Source organism: Pleurodeles waltl, chromosome 3_2 (genome assembly GCF_031143425.1).
Source record: "Pleurodeles waltl isolate 20211129_DDA chromosome 3_2, aPleWal1.hap1.20221129, whole genome shotgun sequence".
Lineage (NCBI taxonomy): Eukaryota > Metazoa > Chordata > Amphibia > Caudata > Salamandridae > Pleurodeles > Pleurodeles waltl.
In genome coordinates this window covers 180,195,528-180,218,940 of record NC_090441.1, presented here as the reverse complement: position 1 = coordinate 180,218,940, position 23,413 = coordinate 180,195,528, and positions in this window count along the sequence as shown.

The following is a 23,413-nucleotide window of genomic DNA, read 5'->3' as shown; positions in this document are numbered from 1 at the left end:
CTCCATATTACACAGCTCACAGGTCGCCTCATGACTACTCCCGTTCGGGAGGCCCCATTTAAAGGTAAAAGCCTTAACCTGGAGAATCCCATATCGAAGCTTCATAAATAAGACTTTTGCTCGTCTAGGTTGGATAGTATCTATCCATTCCTCAGCACTCGGCAATGGTTTATAATCCATGAAACTTAAGGTTAGTCTACCTAGATCCTTGTTATAGAAAGGGCTACTAAGAGTAAAGTCCCAAAATACTTGTTTTAGTAGGATCTTGGATTGAGTTGTGAGTGTATGCGGTTCATCCCAATAGACTTTCAGCCCTAGATTGTAAAAACATTGCCTAATATAGTGAAGCCACGGGAGGGAGATGGCCTTGTCCAAACCCATGATCTCTGTTAGTGCTTGCCTGTATTGGATCAATTCAGGGGTTGTCCAAAGTCTACACCAGTAAAGCAGGGGCCTCAGGGCTGCCAGTTTGCCTATTTGTTTCATATTAATGTCATAGGCTAAAGGGATCAACGGAGTGGATGGAGGTAGACCCAGTACCCCCCTCATAAAATTATTTTCCTGAGTAACCAATGGGGTTAATTTTGTGAACCCCCAGAGTTCAGCACCATATAGAGCAGCGGCCTGTGCTTTGCACCTATAGATCTCAAATACTGGTGACACAATGCTCGTCCTTGAGCATTTGTATTTTTTACTAATTGCCATGGAGCTATGAGTTAAGGAGATAGCAGCTTTAATGATATGCGGAGCCCATGACAATTTGGCATCAAGCAGTATCCCTAGGTAATTGAAGTTTTTTACTCGTTCCAGTGCCTGCCCTCTAATCCGAATGTTTCTCTTAAGTGCTTTATGGGGGTTAACAGTCAGGTATTTGGTCTTATTTGTATTTATTTCTAATCCCTTCGAGCTGCAATACTCACTGAATTGATCTAATAGAGATTGCAAGCCCATGGGAGTTTGAGATAATAGAATGGTATCATTTGCAAAAAGGAGGGCGGGGACTGGAACATCATTCAATCTTGGTGAATCATGGTTACTTTGTTTCAAATGATGAACCAGATCATTGATGTATAATGAGAAAAGTGTTGGGGCCAGCACACAGCCTTGTCTCACCCCCCTCTTGATAGGTATTGGGTCTGTCAACTCTCCCTTTGGCCCCCACCGAACCTTTGCAAATGTATTTTCATGTAACCTCTCCAGCTGGCCCAGGAGGTTCCCTGGCATGCCCTGTTTTCCTAGTGCTGCCCATAAGGAGTCTCTTGGCACCAGATCAAAGGCTGCACGCAGATCCACAAATGCAATATAGAGGTGACCTTTCCTTAGTCTAGTATATTTCCACATTATTGTCAATAGCCTAAAGGCCTGGTCGACTGTACTCGTCTGCTGTCTAAAGCCTGCTTGGTATATAGTCATTATGCTGTTCTCTTCTATCCAGATACTAATTCTATTCAGGATCTGTCTAGCGTAAATTTTTTGCATAACATCTATAAGGCTGATTGGTCTATAGTTCCCTGGGTCTTCCCTGGATCCTTTTTTGTAGATTGGAATTATTTCAGCCCCTTTCCATGTCTCGGGTATTAGGCCTCCCCTTGCTATAGCGTTATTTAAAAGATTTAGATAAGGTGCCCAAATTTCTATGCTATGTTCGAACATATCCCCCGGGATCTTGTCCAAACCGGGGGCTTTTCCTGGCTTGATTGCTTCAATAGCAATCACCGTCTCCTCCAGACCAAATTGTAACTCGGGTAAAATGCCCCAAGTAGCTAGGGTTTTATGTCTTGAGGGATAGAAATCAAGGGTGGGGGGGTCAGAGTAAAGGTGTGTAAAGTAGTTAACCCATGTTTTGGGATCTATATGATGATCTGTGGTAAATATCCCCTCTTTGCTGCCATGGGTAACTATTTTCCAGAAGGTCCTTGTATCATTGCTTTTTGCTGCTTCCAGCAGGTCTTGCCATTTTTGATCCTCCCAGTTGCTTTGGGCAGTGGCCAGCGTTTTCTTGTAGCTGGCCCTTGCCTGTTGTACGGCTAATTGATTTTTTTGCTTTAGTGCCTCTATCAGTACTCTTTTCCTCTCCCTACATTTGATAGTATACCATGGACTGCTTGGGGTGGTTTAGACCTTCTCCTTTTTATGCTTGTTCTGTAGCTGTTTGGTCAGGATGGGTCTTAGTGCAATACTCAACGAATGGTGAATAGCCGTAATAGGAATGTCACAAGGTTTATTTTCTGCATAAGGCTCCAGGAGATCAGAAAATATGTTGTAAATATTTGTCATTGTATCCTGATTACCTAGTATTGCTGGTCATTTTACAACCCTTCTATTGTTACTGAGGGTGGGTTGTAACTCCACCTTGTCATGTTCTGTATATTCCAAGTCCAAATCTAGGAGGTGGGCCCTGAGTTCAATGATTAGTGGGAAGTGATCGCTATCCCTTCTTTTATCAATTTAAAAATTCGCTAATCTTCCCCATGTACTTATACTATGCAGAATGTAGTCTATTTTTGAAGTTGAGTTGCCTCTCTGGAAAGTATCCAGATTAAGGCCTCCTTCACCCACTCTGCCATTGCACGCCCTCAGTCCGTTGTTTAATGTAAGGCCCATGAGTTGCAGTGCGGCCACTGTGCCTGGAACAGTTTTTTCTATTGTTAAATAAGGAATTGCTCTCATTCGATCTTCCTCTTCTGCTAAATGTTCGAATCCAGTTATAGGTTCATAATTACAGTTAAGGTCACCCCCTATCATAATTGTCTCTCCTACTGGGATTTTTTTGAGCAGGTCATCTAGTAGAGTTATTTCAGGAGACTCCAAGTTTGTCCTTCTAGGTCTTATATATACATTGAACAAGTGGGTTATTATCTTATTTTTTTTTCCAACTACCAACCATAAAGGGCCTGATTCTAACTTTGGAGGACGGTGTTAAACCATCCCAAAAGTGGCGGATATACCACCTACCGTATTACGAGTTCCATAGGATATAATGGACTCGTAATACGGTAGGTGGTATATCCGCCACTTTTGGGACGGTTTAACACCGTCCTCCAAAGTTAGAATCAGGCCCAAAATGTCCTCTGACTCAGTGTCTTGCATACATATCTCGACATTTAATGAGATTTTTGCCCATATAACCAACCCCCCAGACGGTCTCCCTCTGGCAGCTGAAGTTGCACTAATAAAGTAGGTTTTGTATCCTAATTTATACGGTGGATCTTTAAGCCATGTCTCTTGAAAGAGACAGACATGATATTGATCAATATAGTCCTGCCAATCGGGGTCTATGAGCTTATTTTTTAAGCCGGCTACATTCCAAGAAATCATGGTAATAAGGCCCCTTCTGTTTAGGGTCGTAACATTGGAAGTAGGACTCAGATAGGTTGTTGAATCTTTCCTACTATGCAAAGGCTCCCCTACACTCCCTGCCCCTGTAGCATGAAAAACATTCCCTTCGTGGGACTCACCTACTGTTGGGTCCCCATTGGGTCCCACTTGTGCCTGATCTATCTGGATTAGTCAATCTACTCTTTCAAGATTGGAATCACCATTTCTCTTTTGCAATCCCTCATTGTGATTGTGCTTATGCCTCTGGACACGGAGTTTAATAATTAATGGATCCGAACTAAACCTCATGGCATTGGAATTGGGGGCGGGGGTTCTCTGTTCCATGTCAATCAAGCCTCTGGTTAATCTTCCATCCTTAAATGTTAGTGCAATAACGTCAAGTTGCCCCTTCTCTCCAGGGATTCTTTCTGCCCCCCTGATATCTGAACGAATTATGGATAGACAGTGTCTTTTGGCCCTAATCCAGTGTGCAAGCTTATTTTTTAAGGAGTCCTCATCTTCTCTGCTATTTAAGGGCAATTTTGGAACATTTAACAAATAAACGACATTGGTCCTAATAGGAAACCTATCCTCCTCAGAATATGGATTCCATATAGTGTATTGATTATAATCATTAGATACTTGGGAATAGGGGTTCGGAGTAGGTTCCAAATTTCCTTTTTGGGATCCTTTTACCAAACAGGGATCTCTTCGTGGATTCCCTGTTCCTTGCCATAAATCACTAGCATTTCTTCTAGGGAAGTTGCGTGAGCCAATATTTTCCCCATTAATCCCTGTCATGCATCCCTGTGGATGATGTACAATCTTAGCTATAGCTGGAGTAGGGTTGGGGTTAGTGATCAAATTTTGAGAACATGTGGGTTTACCTTGTAGATGAAACGATACTGGGGGGGACTCCTTTTCGCACTGAGCTCTATGGATACCCCTACACCCTCCTTTTCCACGATATCTGTTAAGGTTCTTACTTCAAGTTTCAGGTCCCTAACTTCCTGGATTAATCCAGTGATTAGATCATAAAGGTCTGCTATAGATCTTGTTTTATGTTTCAGAGGGTTCACTGGTTCTAAATTGAGAGGAGAGGTCCTCTCACTATCTAACTGTACAGTTGGGATATATGGGTGTATGTCATCCACAGATTCCCCCTCTTGTGCATTCTGTACAGTACTACTATCGAGTTCTGCCAGGACTGCATATTTATTGGAGCACATATCTTCACGCTCCTGCGTATGGCTCTTCTTCCTATTATTATCGAAGGTGCATAGGTGTATGGATCGAGTTGTGGCAACTTTAGGGCTGCCAGTCCTAATATCGGATGGTGCCTCCCCCTCTTGCTGGCAAACAATCTCTATCACTTTATTTCCCACTGGTTCGGTTTTCTTCGTGTAATAGGAGATAATCTTTTTATCGGGACCCTCCCGAATAGTGGCCCTACTAGATAGTAGTGACTCTACCTCCTCGATAAGATCATCTATTTCAGCTATTGTGCAGTTCTCACCCGCATTCCTAAGTTTTTTTACAGATTTCTCCTTCCCCCTTGGGGGTTCTGATGCCTTGCGTTTTCCCATAGCTTGAACTGCCTATGTAGTGCTTCGGCTCTGTGAACCAGTCCACAATATATAATTTATAAAAGAGAATAGAAGAAGGGCTGGTGGGGATAGACCTAGATAGTACAATTATGACAACAATAGCTATAAGTTTTCCACTATAGATATAAGCAGACCTCTTGCAACGTGTGAAAAGGCAGAGGCCCAACCTTGCCCCTCTCCAATATCTATTAGGTAATGATAAAAGCGTTGCAACAATAGGTGGAATATACCGTCCTAAGGCCCTCTGTAGAAAGACCTATTTAGGAGTAAATGTCAACACAGTACCTTCAGGCAGCCGTGCGTGTAGGTTGCCTGATCCATACAACTTTGGATGAATGTCAGGGGGGTGGCCCAGCCCTGCCTCTTCCTGGCAATGACGGGCAAGGACGGGCCCGCCCTTGGCCCGGGCTTTGCCCGGGCGCGTCCCGCGCGGCGGGAGCGCTGTTTAGTTTTAAAGGGCTCCAGCCCCTGCCACACCTCCTTGGACCTCTGACGCGCTTCCCGCGACGGCGGGAGCGCTGATAAAGATTTAAAAGGGCTCCTGCCCTCGACACACCTCCTGGGACTTCAAACGCGCTACCCGCGGCAGCGGGAGCGCTGTTTAGTTTTAAAGGGCTCCTGCCCCTGCCACACCTCCTTGGACCTCTGACGCGCTTCCCGCGACGGCGGGAGCGCTGATAAAGATTTAAAAAGGGCTCCTGCCCTCGACACACCTCCTGGGACTTCAAACGCGCTACCACTAATTTCTAGAACCTAAATGCATAGAAGGAACTCATCCAATTACTCAGGAATTCACAGGCAAACTGACAAGTCATTACACAACCAGGACAGACACATTGAGCTCCTATTTAAAACAAAGGAAACCAACCTGCACCAACCCGTCTCCAAAACTCCCCTTCAAGAGTAAGTCAACCCAACCTCTGTACTCCTTCAAATAAATATCACAAAGTAAATTAATGGATCTGGTCAAAGCAAGAAGGCCTTCCGACTGCCTTTCTGACCCTTGTCCACCAAACATCTTCAAGAACATTCATTTACCTACCTCTGCTGCCACACCAGTAAGAAGAATCATCAATAATTTGTTAACTACAGGAATCTCTCCTGAAGACCTTAAAAAGGCATTAATTTGCCCATTATTAAAGAAAATAACCATGGACCCGCATGACCCTACAACTACAGACCAATTACAAATGGACCCTTCCTAGGCAAACTGATAGAAAGACCTACTTTCACACAGATGTCACAATTCATTGAAATTACCTCCATACTTTCAAACTATTAAATTGGACTCCACCTAGGAGGAGAGGCACCGAATCTGCCCTTATCGCCATCTGGGATGATCTTAAAAACACAATAGACCACAATAGAGTTGATGAACTACTTTTCCTCGACATCCCAGCTGCCTTTGACACAGTTGACCATGACACCGTAATACAAAGACTCTGCAAAGCCGACATAGAGGGGACTGCTCGCGACTGGATCGCATCCTACCTTCAAAACATAACAAATGTCAACCATACTCCCCCTTTCTCATCCAAACCCTACTTCACAAAAGCAGGGGTCCCTCTTGGTTGAATCATCTCACTCATGCTTTTCAACATCTACATGATGTCATTACCAGCAATGATCAATGAATTTCAATTCACATGCTACAACTAAGCAGATGACACACAAATACTCCTTAAACTGGAATGCCCCAAAGACATTGGGAACTCATAATTCTTCAATTACATCAGAGCCATTGATCAATGGATGACATGGAGCCATCACAAACTTGATGCTACCACAAAAGAAATACTCACATGTGGCGACTGGAAAAAAGATGACCCACTCTGCACTTGGCCTGGTGATCTGTGACCACCTCCTAAAGCATCTAAGGAAGTTAGAAACCTTGGAATTACCATGGACACCAAGTTAACAATGAATGCTCAAGTGGACACATTAGCCAGATCAAGCTTCATCACCATGAAAACTCTGCAACACATTTGCCCCCACCTCAGATTTCCACACAATGTGCAGGCTTGTACTATCTAAACTAGATTATGCCAATGGCCTCAACCATGGATCATTTCTATCTACTATGAAAAAACTATAATACATTCAGAACTCGGCTGCCAGACTATTCCTACATGTTAAGCCACAAGCCCACATCTCTCTTGCCTTGATGGCCCTATATTGGTTGCCGGTTGCCAGAAGATCCATCTTAAAGCTGCTTTTTATCACACCCAAAGCAATACATGGAACAGGACTACTTTTATCAGGAATAAAATCACAAAGTACATCAAAAAATAAACCTCTGCTCAAAATGTGCACCCTGTCTCAAAACTACCATACTAGGTGGCATATCTTTCTCTGTTCAAGCAGCCAAACTATAGCATTTATTACCCCCAAATATAAGATCCACGGATAACTATCTTATCTTCAGAAGTCTACTCAAGAGTTGGCTCTTTCCTACATAACTATATACTCAAAAAGCAATGGACTGATTATCCCTGTATATGTAAACATTTATAATTTTATTATGTGTATATATCTAGATATGTGTATTTCTTTGTACAAATACGCATAAAAACAAATTTATCTTAATATATATATATATATATTTTCTTTACACCTGCTTTAACAAATGTTTATTTTACTTATGGTTAAATGTATATATGTATATATGTGTATGGGTAGATGTTTGTATGAGAATATATATATATATATATATATATATATATATATATATATATATATATATATATATATATATATATATAAATATATATGTATATTATGAATATGCATCTGTATGTATATATTTGTGTATATCATTCTACGCTTAACATATTTATAGGTCATTGCATAATTTATATAAGTTGTTTGATTAGATGCTTAAGAGTCTCTGTTTTTATTTTTTCGTCTATCGCAATAGGTAAGTATTATCTTAAATATTTATCTACAAGCATTTCACTATTGAAATATTGAGAAAGGATAACATAATGTTATAAAAGTGCACACATAAATTAACTTCAAATATTGCAACTCTTAAAAGTCTGTGTTTATATGATATAACTAACATCTCAATATAATGTATTCCTTACACATATATTCCCTTACTATGTAATCATGTATCTATATATTTATTACTTTATTTGCACTGTACAAGAGGAATAAATTACACTCTCTCGAAAGCTTTACTCTGTCTCACCATCACCCTATACCTGTATCACTCTATCCTCTATCTCCACTCTCTGACTCATCCCAGACCCATTCTACAACTATGATCTCCAAAACAACCCTTCCTAGACTCTTCCCTCGTATAGACCTCCTAGCTCACCCTAAACCTCAGTTTACTACTTTGATCCCTCATGCAGCCCCACTAAACTCTCCCTCACTTAACTCATCCCATACCCCATTTTACTACTATGATCTCCCCAATCCCTTTCTACAGACTCTTCCCTCCTCCATCTCTCCTTTACTCATCCCAACCCTCATCTTGCTACTATGATCTCCCAATTAACACTTCTGGGTTGTTCCCTCCTGTATACCTCCATTATTCTATTAAGTCCAACTAGCAGATTCACATACTCTGCTCAAATTAAATCACACCTTATTCTACTAATACTAATACTGTACTCATATTCCTCTATACTAATCCACAACTAAACATTTTGTGTTCCGGAGTAGAGTGCTACTCACCAAAAAGTGCTTCAACGCCTCGTCAGGGATAGTAAGTGTTATATAAATACAATTACAATTACAATATTGACATGGACTAGACCTCATAATGTTAGTGTACGCTCACAGGGAAAGTCAGTGTATGCAGTGGTACACCATTACAAACATGGGGGAAGACTCTCTTAGAGTGCAATTTGCCTTCCCCTTGGACTCTGACTAAAGTTGCCCCCCAGGACCAGTGAGGCTTACCCCTTCAAAAAATTAGTTGGGGGAAGGACCGGGCTTCTGCATGAAGGAAAAGTGAAGCACTAAGAAGAAAGATGAGAAATACAGACACAGGGAGCCAGTGGAACCTGCTCCCTGCAAAATTTGCGGCTTTAGAGACCAGGAGACCTATAAAAAAGTGTTCAAGGTAGCTAGGGCTTACCACCAGAGCAAACTGAGCCCAGGATGATGAAAAATGTCTCAACGGTGTCTGAGATGTTGCAGAACAAAGGATTTGACTTTTGACCTTCAGCGCAGTCAAGGAGCTAGAGGAGCTCCACTGCTGTAAGATTTCATACCCATTAGGTAGGTCAGGGCTCAGAGGTTGCTGCAGGTAACTCTTTTGAAATTTCAAATCCTGGGAGGCGTGTGAGGCTCCCCCTCTCCAGAGCTCAGAGGGCCTGGGGACCCCACCCCCTAGGACGGTTCATAGATTTGGGGGGCCAAGGACCCTACTCCCGGCTCTAAATGCATCAAGGATGGGGGAGAATGGTTGTGCTCCCATGAGATGGAGAGAGAGAGAGGTCAGACCTAGGATCCTCAACTGCGGGCCCTGAGCGATGAAGAGAGGATGGGTAAGTGCTGACTCACTCCCCCATCCCTGTGTCTACAAGGGAATAGCTGAGCACCCTATCCACAGGAGCAGGTGGGTGGGACAGAGCTTCCAGCTCCCATGGCAGCAGAAGAGCGGCTGCCATACAAGATTCAGCAGTTCAGCCATGGGTATGCTCCCAGGTCTGGCCACAATGGTTGGAGCACACGGTGGTGCCCAGGAGGGTCTAGGCGCACCTGAGAAAAAAAAGGAATAAAGAGCAAAGGCAAGCTGTGCACCATGAGACTGCATAATACAACAGAAATAGGTGGCCGGAACAGCTCATTTAATAAGCACCCTCTCAAGGGTACATGCCATAACACCCTGCACCACTTTTGCTCAGCTCACAGTCTTGAAACATGACAACCTTGACATAATGTAAACTGACTCCTATACATATCGGCCCTCATCATGACATTGGCAGTAAATCCTGTTTACCGCCACGGTGACAGCCACCAACATACCGCCGCAGTGGCTAATAACCACTCTCCGTATTATGACACACACACACCAATCTGACAGAATTTTGCCACATACACAAATCCACCAGCCCAATGGTCAGTGTTAAAATGTCAGTACCAACATCCATCACGTTACGCTAACAAAACAACACCCACCACATCATGACCCACGAATCACCACAGCAGACATTCAATGGTGCTAAACCATTGGCGGTACACACAGGCGCGCTCAGAATAGCCACCCAAATACTAAACTACACAACATTGGCCAATACCAAAAACACACACCTGACACTGATACACACACCACACCCACCCACTCACACACAGCACTATAAAACACTCACCCACAACCCTTTACAAATACAAATTATTGCCACCAGAATGACACCCAGACCACTGAGACAACTAGACGCACACACCATATACACCCATACATCCCTCACACACCCCACATCACACGCCCAACCACATTACTCATCACCATCACACCAACACACACCACAAAAACCCATGTCCCCACTAAAGCAACCCCGTTTCACAGATGAGGAGTTGCGAGTCATGGTGGAGGAAATAGTCAGGATAGAGCCACAGGTGTTTGGAGCACAAGTCCAGCAAATCTCCATGGCAAGGAAGATGGAGCTGTGGCAGAGAATCCTGAATTCCATGGGAAAGCATCCAAGAACAAGGGATGACATCAGGAAGAGGTGGAACGACCTACGGGGGAAGGTGCATTCTGTGGCAACAAGGCACCAGCTCACCTCATAGAGGACTGGTGGTGTGCCCCCATTTCCTCCCCCACAGCTCACAGCATGGGAGGAGCAAGTCTTGGCAATACTGCATCCTGAGGGACTCACTGGAGTAGCCGGAGGACGGACACTGGTGAGTCAAGATTTACTAATTGTCACCCCCATACATGCATGCCATTTCACTCCCTCACCCTACTCCATCCCACACACTGCACATACACATTTAAGTAACCCCAATGCCAAGCCCTGCATGCCATACCAATGCATGTACACCCATCACAAAAGCATGCACAGCATAGGAGAACTAACAAACCCACAATACATCACCATACACATATTAAGGTGGCAGGGCAACAGCAACAATAGAGGGGAACGGGATGTACAATATGTCACAGACATGAAGCATAATACATCACTTAAATCCCCACAGGTGCCCCAGCCAATGTCAGCAGACAGGAGGTGCCGTGACTAACCAGTCACCCAACAGAAGATGCCCCCAGTGATGACAGTAACTCTGGACTTCTGGATCTTCATGAACTACCTGGCCCATCAGGGACCACTGATCAGTCGGTCACCCCAGCCCATTCACAGTCCACCACAGAGCCTCCCCATCAGTATCCAACACATCACAGCACCCACCCAGCGTCTCCACACCTCTGTCCACAGGACATGTCAATCAGCAGTGTGCCCACCTGAACAGGGACCCCATTCCACACCTCACCCCCAAGACAATCAGGGACCTGGGGTCAGTGGCAGTGGCACACAGTTCAGGGGGCAGAGGCACATGGCAACAGGGACACTGGGTGGACTGCTGTGCGCCAGGGGGAGGACAGGCCCAGGGAACCGACTCTCCAGGAGGCACTCACCAATGTCCTGGAGGCCTACCAACAATCCCAGGACACAATGGGCCAGATCCTTACCAACATGCAGGAGAACAAGCGGCTGCAGGAGGAACACCATCAGTAGATCAGGGTGGACTTGCAGGCCCTCAACACCACCATGATCTCCATAGCAGGGGTGCTGGCAGATCACATCAGGACACTGTTCTCATATCACCAACAGCTGTAAAATGAGCAATAGGTGACAGTAAGTTGAGATGCAAAGCAAGTGAATGCCATCATGCTACAGCCTCACAGATAAAATCAATTGTCAGAGTAATGGTCAGTTCCACTGTCTCACCTGTGTGTCATTGGAAGTATTCACTGATAACTGATGTTCTGTTGTCCACATCCTCATCCTCTGCCTCCTCATCCTCACTGTCCTCAGGGTCCATTGCTGCCACAGGGGCATCTCTAGTCACCTCTTCCTGCAGAAAAGGCACATGTTGTCTGAGGGCCAGGTTGTGCAACATGCAGCATGCCGCTACTATCTGGAAGACCTTCTCGGGTGAGTAGCACAGCGATCCACCTGTCAGATGGAAGCATCCAAACCTGGCCTTCAGGAGCTGAGGGTCCTTTCAATAGTTCTTCTGGTTCACCCATGTGCATCATTATAATGATTCTCAGCCCCTGTCCTGGCATACCTCACAGGGGTCAGGAGTCACGATAGGTTTGGGTAGCCAGAGTCACCTGCAAGTATTGAGAGACAAACAATAGCCTTACACAATGCTATGGGGATAACACCTGAAGGCATACACTGACATACATTGGGTGGGGACCCTGGCTCACCTATTAGCCACACCCTGTGCCTCTGTAGTTGGGAAATCACAGTTGGGATGCTGCTATTCCTCAAAACAAAGGCGTCATTCACCGACCCAGGATACTTGGCAGTGATGTGGGAGATATACTGGTCCGCCAGGCACACCATTTGCACATTCATTTAGTGGAAACTCTTCCGATTCCTGAACACCTGTTCATTCTGGCGGGGGTACAAACGCAATATGTGTACCGTTAATCACCCCAATAATATTGGGTATATGTCCCACTGCATAGAATCCGGCCTTCACAGTGGCCAAATCTTCCACCTGGGGGAAAGCAAAGTAGCTGCACATGTGTATGTCCAAGGTAGGCAATACCCTTGCCAGCATGATTGACAACATTGCCTGTGACATTCCTGCTGCCAAGCCCACTGTCACTTGGAAAAAAACAATTACCAGGAAATGGAGCACTGATAGAACTTGCACAAGAGGGCACAAGAGGAGGGATCTCCGTGGGATGACGGAGAGCTGATATCAGGTCAGGCTCCACAGCTCTGTGATTGTGGCCATGTCCAGTCTATAGGTGAGTATAATGTGCCTTTCCTCCAGTGTAACCAAGTCCACAAGGGGTCTGTATATGGGGGCTTGTCTCTTCCTCCTATTCATCCGCAGCGGTAGGTATCTAAGGGACACAAGAGTGAGTAGGCTGTCACAATTTGAACAATGGAACCACCAACTCAGTGTACACAGCATTAATGTGATGGGACAGTGGGAATGGCAATGTATGTGCAATTTTCAGCAATGATGCAGTTATGGACTATCTGAATGTTGTCCACCACCATGAAATGGTGACTCCCTGTCCTGAATCTAGGGATAGGTGGAAGTGAGGTAACTCCGCCGACGCTGGGCAGTCTTGCAACGCCGTGCAATTCCTCATTGGCTAATATGGGGCTCTATGGAATACAGTGGCCAATGGGGATCAGCGGCAGCGTGACGGTGTGCACCGCCGTGGACGTGACCACCATTTTCCATCTGTATCCTCACTTGATTCCTGACTGTCCATAGGACAACACCTACACTGCGTGTGTTGCTGTGACCTGTGTCTGGAACCTACCATGGCTGTGTGACCAGGGAAAGGGCCCCTGCCTTCACTTCGATGGAGTTGGAGCGCTTGGTGGATGAGGTCCTACCCCAGTATGGACTGCTGAATGGGCCTCCAGACCAACAGGTGAGTACACCTTGGGCACGATGCATGTGGGAAGGGTGCATGAAGATGTGTGTGCAGTCACCATGTCATTTTGGGGGGGGATGTCTCGTGGTAGTGTACATGGTGGGCGCTGGGCAATGTGTGTGCTAACGGAGTTGGAAACAGGATTTGTGGGCCATATTTGTGACAGGCTAGATTTTATGTGTAATGCTGTTCTCCTGTTTGTATTACCTCTGCAGGTCAGTGCCCATCAAAAGAAGGGATTGTGGCGTGCCATCGCCAAGGACTTGCGGACCCTGGGGGTCTAAAGCAGGCAGGGCACCCACTGTAGGAAAAGGTGGGAGGACTTGAGATGCTGGGCATGGAAGACTGCGAAGGCCCAGCTGGGGATGTCCTCCCAATGAGGAAGGGATGCCCATTGGAACCTGACCCCCAGATGGCCCGCATACTGGTGGTGGCCTACCCAGAGCTGGATGGGCGCTTGAGGACATCACAGCAGCCCCAAGGGGGTGAGTAAAGTGGGTGTTACTACAGTAATTGGTAGGTGGCATGGGATCCAGGTGGTGGGTGTGAGTTGGTGGGTACCCTTTAATACCAGGTCAGACATTGCAGCATGATCCAGCTCAATGGTAATGGGTGTATAGCAAATTCAGGTAACATAGCTCGGTTGCATTCCATGTCAGTCAGGGCTTTATGGGTCCCAGGGGGGGTGCAGTTGGCAGTGGTTGGCCCTCATCTTGCTGTGGCATCTATCCAATTGAATACCAGTGCAATGCATAGTGCTCAGTCCTGATCCCTGTGTGTGGCCGACTGTGGCGTTCGTGCTGCAATTGACCCAGTGCTCCCTTTCTTTCCCTCCCCCTTCTGTCATCCTGTTCATGTGTGCATTAGCATCATCTGGTGGAGGAGCAGGGGTACCGGTGACAGAGGGAGCTGCATCCCACAGGACCCAGAGGGAAGAGTCCACTAACGCCGAGGGAACCAGTGGAACGGAGGCGAGGGGAGCACCACGGCGGAGACAGGAGGTGACAACACTGACTCTGATTCCTCCTCCGGTGGAAGCTCCCTGGTGGTGGCAGACAACTCTGGGACCACCTGAGCTCCAGGTACAGCTGCCACCTCCATACCAACACTGCTCTCCCAGTAGCCCCTCACCGAGTTGCCTGTGCCCACTCACCCAGGAGGGTGGGCATTTCCTTAGTCCCAGCCACCTCAGGCCCTGCTCCAGTGAGCCCTGCTGCCCTGAGTGAGGAGGCTATTGACCTTCTGAGATCCATCTCTGTAGGGCAGTTAATCATAGTGAATGCCATCCAGGGGCTGGCATCCCAGATGCAGCAATGCAATGCATTCCTGGAGGGCATCCACAGTGGATTGGCAGCCCAACAGATATCGATTCAGGCTCTGGCCTCCTCTCTGATGGCAGCCATTGTCCCTGTTCCTACCGTCCCCCCTCCAACTACCACTTTCCTGTCCCAGTCTCCTCAACCCCAACCCATCCCATGCACACATGCAGACATGCAGGCACACAAAACATCACACGGGGTGGCACAGACAAACACAGGCAGCACACTTCAGGCCACAAGCACTCACACAAACAACAGACAGTTGCACACACAACAACATCCACTGCCTCCACTGTCTCCCCCTCCTCCTCCTCCTCTCCTCCTCCCTCACAGTCACATCTGCATTCACACCTGCATGTACTGCTTCAACAGCCACCACCAGCATCACCACACCAAGCAGCACACACTCCTCACTAGCAGACACCTCCACAACAACCATCCACGCGTCCCCTGTGTCCTCTCCCATCCTGTCTGTCCCCCCTCCTAAGGGACACAAACACAGCACTCAGACACCCGACAGCGATCCACCTCACATCAGCACACTGCCTATGCACCTGCAACCAAGTCTTACCTCTCCCTCCTCCCCCCTGTCCTGCCCGTAAGAGCAGGGTCCCAGCCCAGCACCTCAGCCAACCAGTCCATCGGGACAGTGGAGGCACCTCCTAGTTGTGGAGGCAAGAAGGTGAAGGATCCCACTCCACCAGCCAAGAAGGGGAAGGATCCCACTCCACCAGCCAAGAAGGGGAAGGATCCAATCCGCCAGCCAGGAAAGGGAAGGATCCCATTCCACCAGCCAGGAAAGGCAAGGTTCCCACTCCACCAGCCAGGAAAGGAAAGGTTCCCACTCAACCACCAATGAAAGGAGAGGTTCCCACTCAACTGCTAATGAAAGGCAAGAAACCCTCAGCCTCCAGCTGAGACACAGTGGGTCTCACCTCAAGCAGAGGCTGCCCAGGGGACACCTCCCCAGCAGAGACACAGCAGCACTCATCTCGAGCAGAGGGTGCCCAGGGAACACCTCCCCCGCAGAGACAAAGCAGCCCTCACCTCAAGCAGAGGCTGCCCTGGAGACACCTCCCCCAGCAGAGAAACAGCAGCCCTCGCCTCCAGCAGAGGGCATGTAGGCCACCCTCCAGGGACTGATGTACAAGGAGCCCCCTCCAGGATCAGTGGGCAAGTTCCCCACCTCAGAGACTGTGACTTTGCGCTCCCCAGCAATGAAAAATGGCCTTGGAGCCCCCTCCAGGATCAGTGGGCAAGTTCCCCACCTCAGAGACTGTGACCTTGTACTCCCCAGCAATGGAAAAGGGGCATGGAGCCCCCTCCATGATCAGTGGGCAAGTTCCTGACTTCCGCTGAGGTGCCCCCCACCCCACTTCACTATGAGGTGCCTGTCCACTTCCGAGATGTTGCCCCTGCACAGTTTTGTGCATAGTTAGTCAGGATCAAGTTGGGGCTTGGACTGTGCCCTGGGGCCAAGTGGGCCTTTTGTACTTTGGACTGGGCATTGGCCCTTTCTGGACAATTGTTTATATATCTTTGTTCTCCAATTGTTCCATATGATGGGTGTTGCCATGCAATTACAATATGAGTACTGCTGACCTGTAGTCCTTGCATTATTATGCTGTGTGTCCTGTGCCATTGGTTTCCGTCTGCAGCTGGTTGCGTGTATGGTCTGTGTGTGAATGGCGTGTGCCATTCTCCTCTTTGTTCCTCTCTCCCTTGTGTGCTAGGCGGCTGTACTCACCATCGTCGTCTTCGTCGGTGTTGGTGTTCCAGGTGGAGCAATGCATAGAAGAGCATCGGGAAGACTTGAGTACTGGTTTCATGGCAGTGTTGATCTTAACTGTGTCTCTGATGGTGAGACTTTGGTCTTCTGTGTTGTGTTTCTGCCAGGCTTTTGGTGGCCTTGGTACTGTCCTGGAAATCGTGGCAGTTTGCTGTGTCATGATATGGTGGGCGGTACCTTGTCTTCCGCCTGGCAATTGATGGCTGCCACCGTGGTGAGTGGTGTTAACGCCCTTGCGGATGGTGTAGTACATTGGGTGTTTATGGGAGTTATCACCTCCATGGTCTTAATTTGGCAGTAATTACTGCCAGCCTGTTGGCGGTATTACTGCCACTTTAACAGTCACCACCATTGTCATAATGACCACCATAGTTATGAGTTACATGGCACATGGCTGGGGATGTACTCTGAATTTTACAGCCATGACCCTTTAAGAGTCAAATGTAATGTTGCCAAAGGTATTTCAACCAGCCTTATGTGTATTTGTAAATTATTGTGGAGTACTGAACAGGGTGTGTGTAATAAATGTAGATTTAGTTTTCCAAAGAAAAACTGGGCAATTATTTATGGGGTGTTATTATTGTATGCCAGCGAATGGTGCTTACTGCTTCACACCACCTCTCTTGAGACTGCTGTGCTGAGAGTGTCAAGCGCCACAGTGGGGTGTTTGGTTCCTAGTGGAGAGTAAATATGAACCCATTACTTGTGCAGCCCACAAAACTAATGGCCAGTTTCCTTACAGGGTGTGTTTGGCCATTGGCTAAATTCAACTTTCTTTGGCTGTGTGGAATATTTCAGGAAAGTCTCTTTCTGTTTCTTGGGGTGTTTCATAAAGAACATGAAGTATGTTTGACTAATGACTTTTTTATTCTGGGTTAAGCATGTTTTGCATGTGAATATTTTGATTACTTTACTAAGGTTTTTGAGGTAATTGACTATGGGTATTTATTAGAACTTTCTGTAAAGACCAGGGGCCGGTGAGGTGGGTTTAAAACATGTTTATTCCTTCCAATATAAGGCTGGGAGAGAGACTCCATAACCGCAAAAGCCTCCTCTTCACTTTGTTCTGTCGCACACGACCGCACGGCAAAACGCTGTGTTACACAGCGCGTGCTACAGAACATCACGCAACATAACACATCCCCTTATCTCAAAATATAATAATAATACAACTAAACTATACAGAAGATGAACACATTAGCTTAAATAATAAAACCAAAATTTGATAATATGAACAACGTACAAAACACTTAGGCAAAAAACAAAGTTGCAAATAAACACATATTAACTGAAATACATCCAAGAAATTAGGATAATTACTGTTTAACAAAATCATCAAATCTCTTAGGCATTCTTACCATTGACTTGTCCCTCACTTTTACTCCAACAGAAACACACTCATTAAATGAAGAGTCCATTGTACTAGTACCGTTAGCCTTTGTAATTCCAGTGCTGTTACCCACATTCAATAATTTCTCCCGACTAACACACACTGGAACTCTTAAAACCTTTCCACGATTCTACACATTCCCATCAATTAACAACAAAATATGTTTATAGACTTTCCTCACCTCCATAGGTTCTGAAAATTTGGACTCCCCTTTTGCTGACCAACCACCCTTCACAACACATACCCAATCACCAATTTTATAATCACCAAGCATTTCACCCATAACAACCTTCTTCATCTCCACTCCTTTAGACAACAATGCCCTTGGTTTCCTACCCCTTATGACCTCAAAAGGTGATTTCCCAGTCACGCTATGAGGAGTTGTGCGATAAGACCAAACAAAGGGGGTCATTACAACCCTGGCGGTGAAAGACCGCCAGGGCTGTTCTGGAGGAAGCACCGGCAACAGGCTGGTGGTGCTTCACAGGGAATTACGACCGCGGTGGAAGCACCGCTGTCGCACCGCCGGGACCGTCGGTTTCCCGCCACTTTAGTCCCGGCGGGAGTAATCCTCCAGGGCAGCGCTGCTTGCAGCGCTGCCCAGGGGATTACGAGTCCCCCTCCCGCCAGCCTTTTCATGGCAGTTTGCACCGACATGAAAAGGCTGGCGGAAAGGGAAGTCACAGGGCCCCTGCCATGGCCCCATGCAGCTTTCACTATCTGCTATCCATTTGCTGTCCATTTGGAGCCTGCTCCTGTGTTGCGGCCGAGATCCGAGCTGGGTCGGCAGGCGGAAACCATGTTTCCGCCCGCCGGCCCAGTGGGGATCTCCTGATGGCCGCGACGGGAGTGAGGCTGCATTGGCGGCCACCCGGCGGTCAGACCTAAGGTACTTCACTGCCTTCCGCCAATTCATACCATTACTGATCGCTAATTGCAATCCCTCCTTCAACGTCCTTTTTCACCTCTCCACCAAACCATTGCTTTGTGGATAATAAACAGATGCCCTGATGTGCTCTATGTCATATTTGCACAAAAACTCTTTCATATAATTCAACACGAACTGCACATCATTGTCAGAAACAATTGTTTCAGGAACCCCTTCTGAATCAAGCACATCCAACAAAAATTCCACCACACATGCAGTGTTGACATTCTCCATGAATCTCAAAACAGGCCACCTGGAAAAATAATCCACCACAACCAGAACATATTTAGGAATTTTTCCCAACACACTAAATGGACCCATAATATCAATAGCTATTTTTTTCCACTGCCCATCAGATTTGTCAGACTCTACTGAAGCATTCTTGACTACCCTCTTAGACCTGTCGCTCCACGCACACAATACAAATTCCCTCACATGATGTTCCACACCCCTATCTAGCCCAGGCCACCAATACTCAGACCTGAGACTTCTTTTAGTTGCGCTCATACCCAGATGACCCTCATGAGCCAATTTCAACACCTGTTCCCTTAAAGCAGAAGGAACCACCAAAAGCTCACCCCTGAACATCACTCCATTCTCCACAAACAGTTCCACACAAACTTGACGGAAACACTCTGCATCACAAGAAGCACAACCTCTTGTTGGCCACCCTTGTAAACAATAACCTATCACTTCTTGCAACACAACATCTTTTTGAATTTCACTCACGCACTCCTCATGCGAAATTCTACCCTCTGTCACACTTCCCACATCCACTCCAACAATAGCTATGAGCTCGTCGGGTTCAGGATCACCATTGCCACCATGAACTGACTTTACCGGAAGTCTGGACAGACAATCCACTAGCACACTCCTCTTCCCAGGAAAATACTCCAATTCGTAATTGTACTCCAACATTCTTGCCACCCAACGAGCTATTCTAGGCGTAGCCCTACCTGCCCCTTTAGCCGAAAACACTTCGATTAAAGGACGATGATCAGTACGAATCACAAACTTCATACCCCATACATACTTACGAAAATGATTTACACCCCACCAACAAGCCAATGCCTCCTTTTCAATGGTGGAATAATTCATTTCAGACAAACTCAACTGTCTGGAAGCGGATGCAATGGTCACTTCTTTTCCTTCTCTTTTTTGCATCAATACCTCACCCAGTCCCATTGAACTGGGATCAGTATTAATAATGATGCTATCCCTGGTGTCAAAAGGTTTAAGAGCTGGTGCTGAGGCAATCTGTTTTTTCAATGAACAAAACTCACTTTCACAACTATCACACCACACAAATCACTCTCTCACACACAACAACTTCCTCATGTGTTTAGTTTTGTCAGCAAACTTGGGAATGAACTTTGAGTTATACTCTGCCAGACCCAAAAATGACCTCAATTGATCTTTGCTGGCTGGAGAAGGCGCATTTTCTATTGCTTCCACCAAACTAGATTTAGGATAAATTCCATCCTTATTTATGCAATGACCCAAATACTCCACCCCAGGCACGCTCATCTTGCACTATTCCACTTTAATCATCAATCCATTCTCCCACGAAACACTCAAAACATTCCTCATTGTGTTATAATACTCCGCTTGATCCACACCAAACACCAAAATATCATCCTGGAAATAAGTAACACAGGATATATCTTTCAACAAATGATGCATCGCTGGTTGAAATACTGATGATGCTGATGCCAAACCGAAAGGCATGCATTTGAATCTGTATGCCCCTTCTGGTGTGATGAAAGATGTCAACCTCCTGTGACTCTGGATGCAACTCTATCTGGTGATATGCAGATGATAAATCTAACGTGCAAAACACACTCGCCCCCTTCACCAAGGCTAACATATCTCCAATATTAGGTAGAGGACGTCTATCCACCCATATTGCAGCCTTCAAATCGTGAAGATCCACACACAAACGTATGTCCCCATTGGCCTTCTTGGCGATCACTACCGGCGCCAACCACTCAGACGCCTCAATTTCCTCAATCACATCCTGCTCACACAACCTAGATAATTCCTGCCATAACTGTTCCCTTATCACTATAGGAACAGGACAAGGTTTATGCACCTTGGGCACTGCATCCTGCTTCAAAATAATTTTATGCATAAAACCTTTCAATTTTCCTAACTCCCTACTAAATATGCAAGGAAATTCCTCCACAAAATTGGCCTTTTGTACCATGTGTATAATGGACTTAGACCCCAACACTTGACCCAGATGATTAGGATCGAGAATGATGCCAAGATCTTTTTGTTGCAGCCAACTCAGCAAATTAACACCTTCCTCCACAAAATACACCTTAGACATAATTGCCATACCTTGAAACTCTAATGAAGCCTGCATGTATCCCACCAGCTCAATAGGTTTATCATCATATGCTATCAACCTTACATCAGGTGGCTTGATATCATGCGTTGAAAATCTGGACATGTTTTCTTTTCCAATCAAAGTATATCTGGCTCCTGAGTCAGCCATCACCAACATATCTACCCCATCAATCTTAACCACGCAGTGCGGACCAATAGAACACACACTACCTACATCAACCACTTGCAAAATAAATTGTCGTGTATCAATATCCTCACTATGACTTCCCACTGAATTAATTGTTCCTTTACTCTTCCTCATGCTCACTTGTTTTCCCTTGCATACTCTCGCATAATGTCCTTTAGATCTACATTTTCTGCACACTTAGCCAATAGCAGGACAACACACATCAGTCGCAATGTGTCCCTTTAACCCACATTTGTAACAGATTAAATCCTTTTTCCCATCTAACTTAGAAGAAACTTCAATTTGGTCCATCTTTTTAAACTTTAAACTTCCTGCGTTGACCGCACTCACAACTCCAGGCGCGGTGGACAGCTCCTTCAAACCTTCATTAGTTATCTCAACTCTTTTAATAATGTCTATGGCTCTTTGTAGCGTCAAATCCTCAGTATTCAACAATTTCTCTTGAATTTTTCTATCATTCACTTTCAAAACCAATTGGTCTCTCAACATTTCATCTTGAAAATGACCATAGTTACATGTAGCTGCCAAAACCTTCAATCCCGCTACATAACTTTCAACAGAGTCTCCCGGTAACTGGCTCCTTTTTAAAAAATTTAAATGCTCCACAACAACATTTTTTTTCTCCAAAATTAGTGTTTAACTGTTCCATGGCGATTTTGTATTCATCCGCATCTTGATCTTCCTCCACATATGGATACGGTAAATGTTTGAGGATGCGTCTTCCTTCCGCTCCCAAACAATGTTTCAACTTAGCCAGTTTCCTAGATGCTGTAAATATATCTCCGCCCACAGTCAACACATATGCTTCAAAACCTTCCTTCTGGTCCTCCCAGAATGTGATTGGTTCTCCAGGCGTGTTTAAGAAAAAACTTGGGGCTGTAAATCCTTCCATGAAATCACACTGATTAATTAAAATTTCCTAAAAACAATTTTTCCACCAAGTAAGTTCACAAATACTGAATACTGACACACTAGAGTCTAAAATGCAGAAAAAACACAGAAAACATGAGAGAAGTTTGTAGTTTATAATCAGGCAGCAACCATGCCTGAACCTGAATCTCACTACAGAAACGTGTAATGTTGCCTCAAATCCGTGCAGAAAGCGTCTCCTGTTGCCTGGCAACAGACTTTGGCTCAACAATCTTCACTGTGTTCTTGTTGTTCATGTCTATCCAGGAAGCGCCTCTTGTTGCTAGGCAACAGACATTGACTCGACGATCGTTGCTTGAGACAGTGTTATTAGGTAATAAACTTAACACTGCCTCAAAGATTCATTTTATCCTCCTTTTACGCTCCAGATAAATCAAAGCTTTCCGCAGCCTTTCTCCTCCAACGTTGTGTGGGACCGACACTTCCAACGCGACTAACAATGATACTTGATCCGCGAAAAAAAAAACACTGCTGTCTCTCCTCCCTGTCACCGCTACACCTTTGTCGCCAGTGTAAAGACCAGGGACCGGTGAGGTGGGTTTAAAACACGTTTATTCCTTCCAATACAAGACCCAGAGGGAGACTCCGTAACCGCTGCAGCCTCCTTTTCACTTTGTTCTGTCGCATGCGACCATACGGCGAAATGCTGTGTTACACAGCGCGTGTGACAGAACATCACAAGACATAACACTTTCTTTGCCAGCTATAAGAGTCGCTGGTCAGTATGTGTGGTTGTTGGATCAAATAAGCCATTGTGGGAGTGTTTTTACTGACAATTCAATGGTAATTGCCTGGAATTTTGTTATAGTTAGTATCTTCTACTGTAGAAGAGAATGTTCTGCAATTTTCTTTAGCGATTGTCAGAATTACTGAATTCTAGTCCATAGAGAGTTCCAAATTCAGCAGTGGAATCCATTAAACATCCATCTTGCACCTCCCTGTACTGGTGTCCTTCTTCACAGATGAATTTAACACTGACATCAAGCTGGGTGGGAGG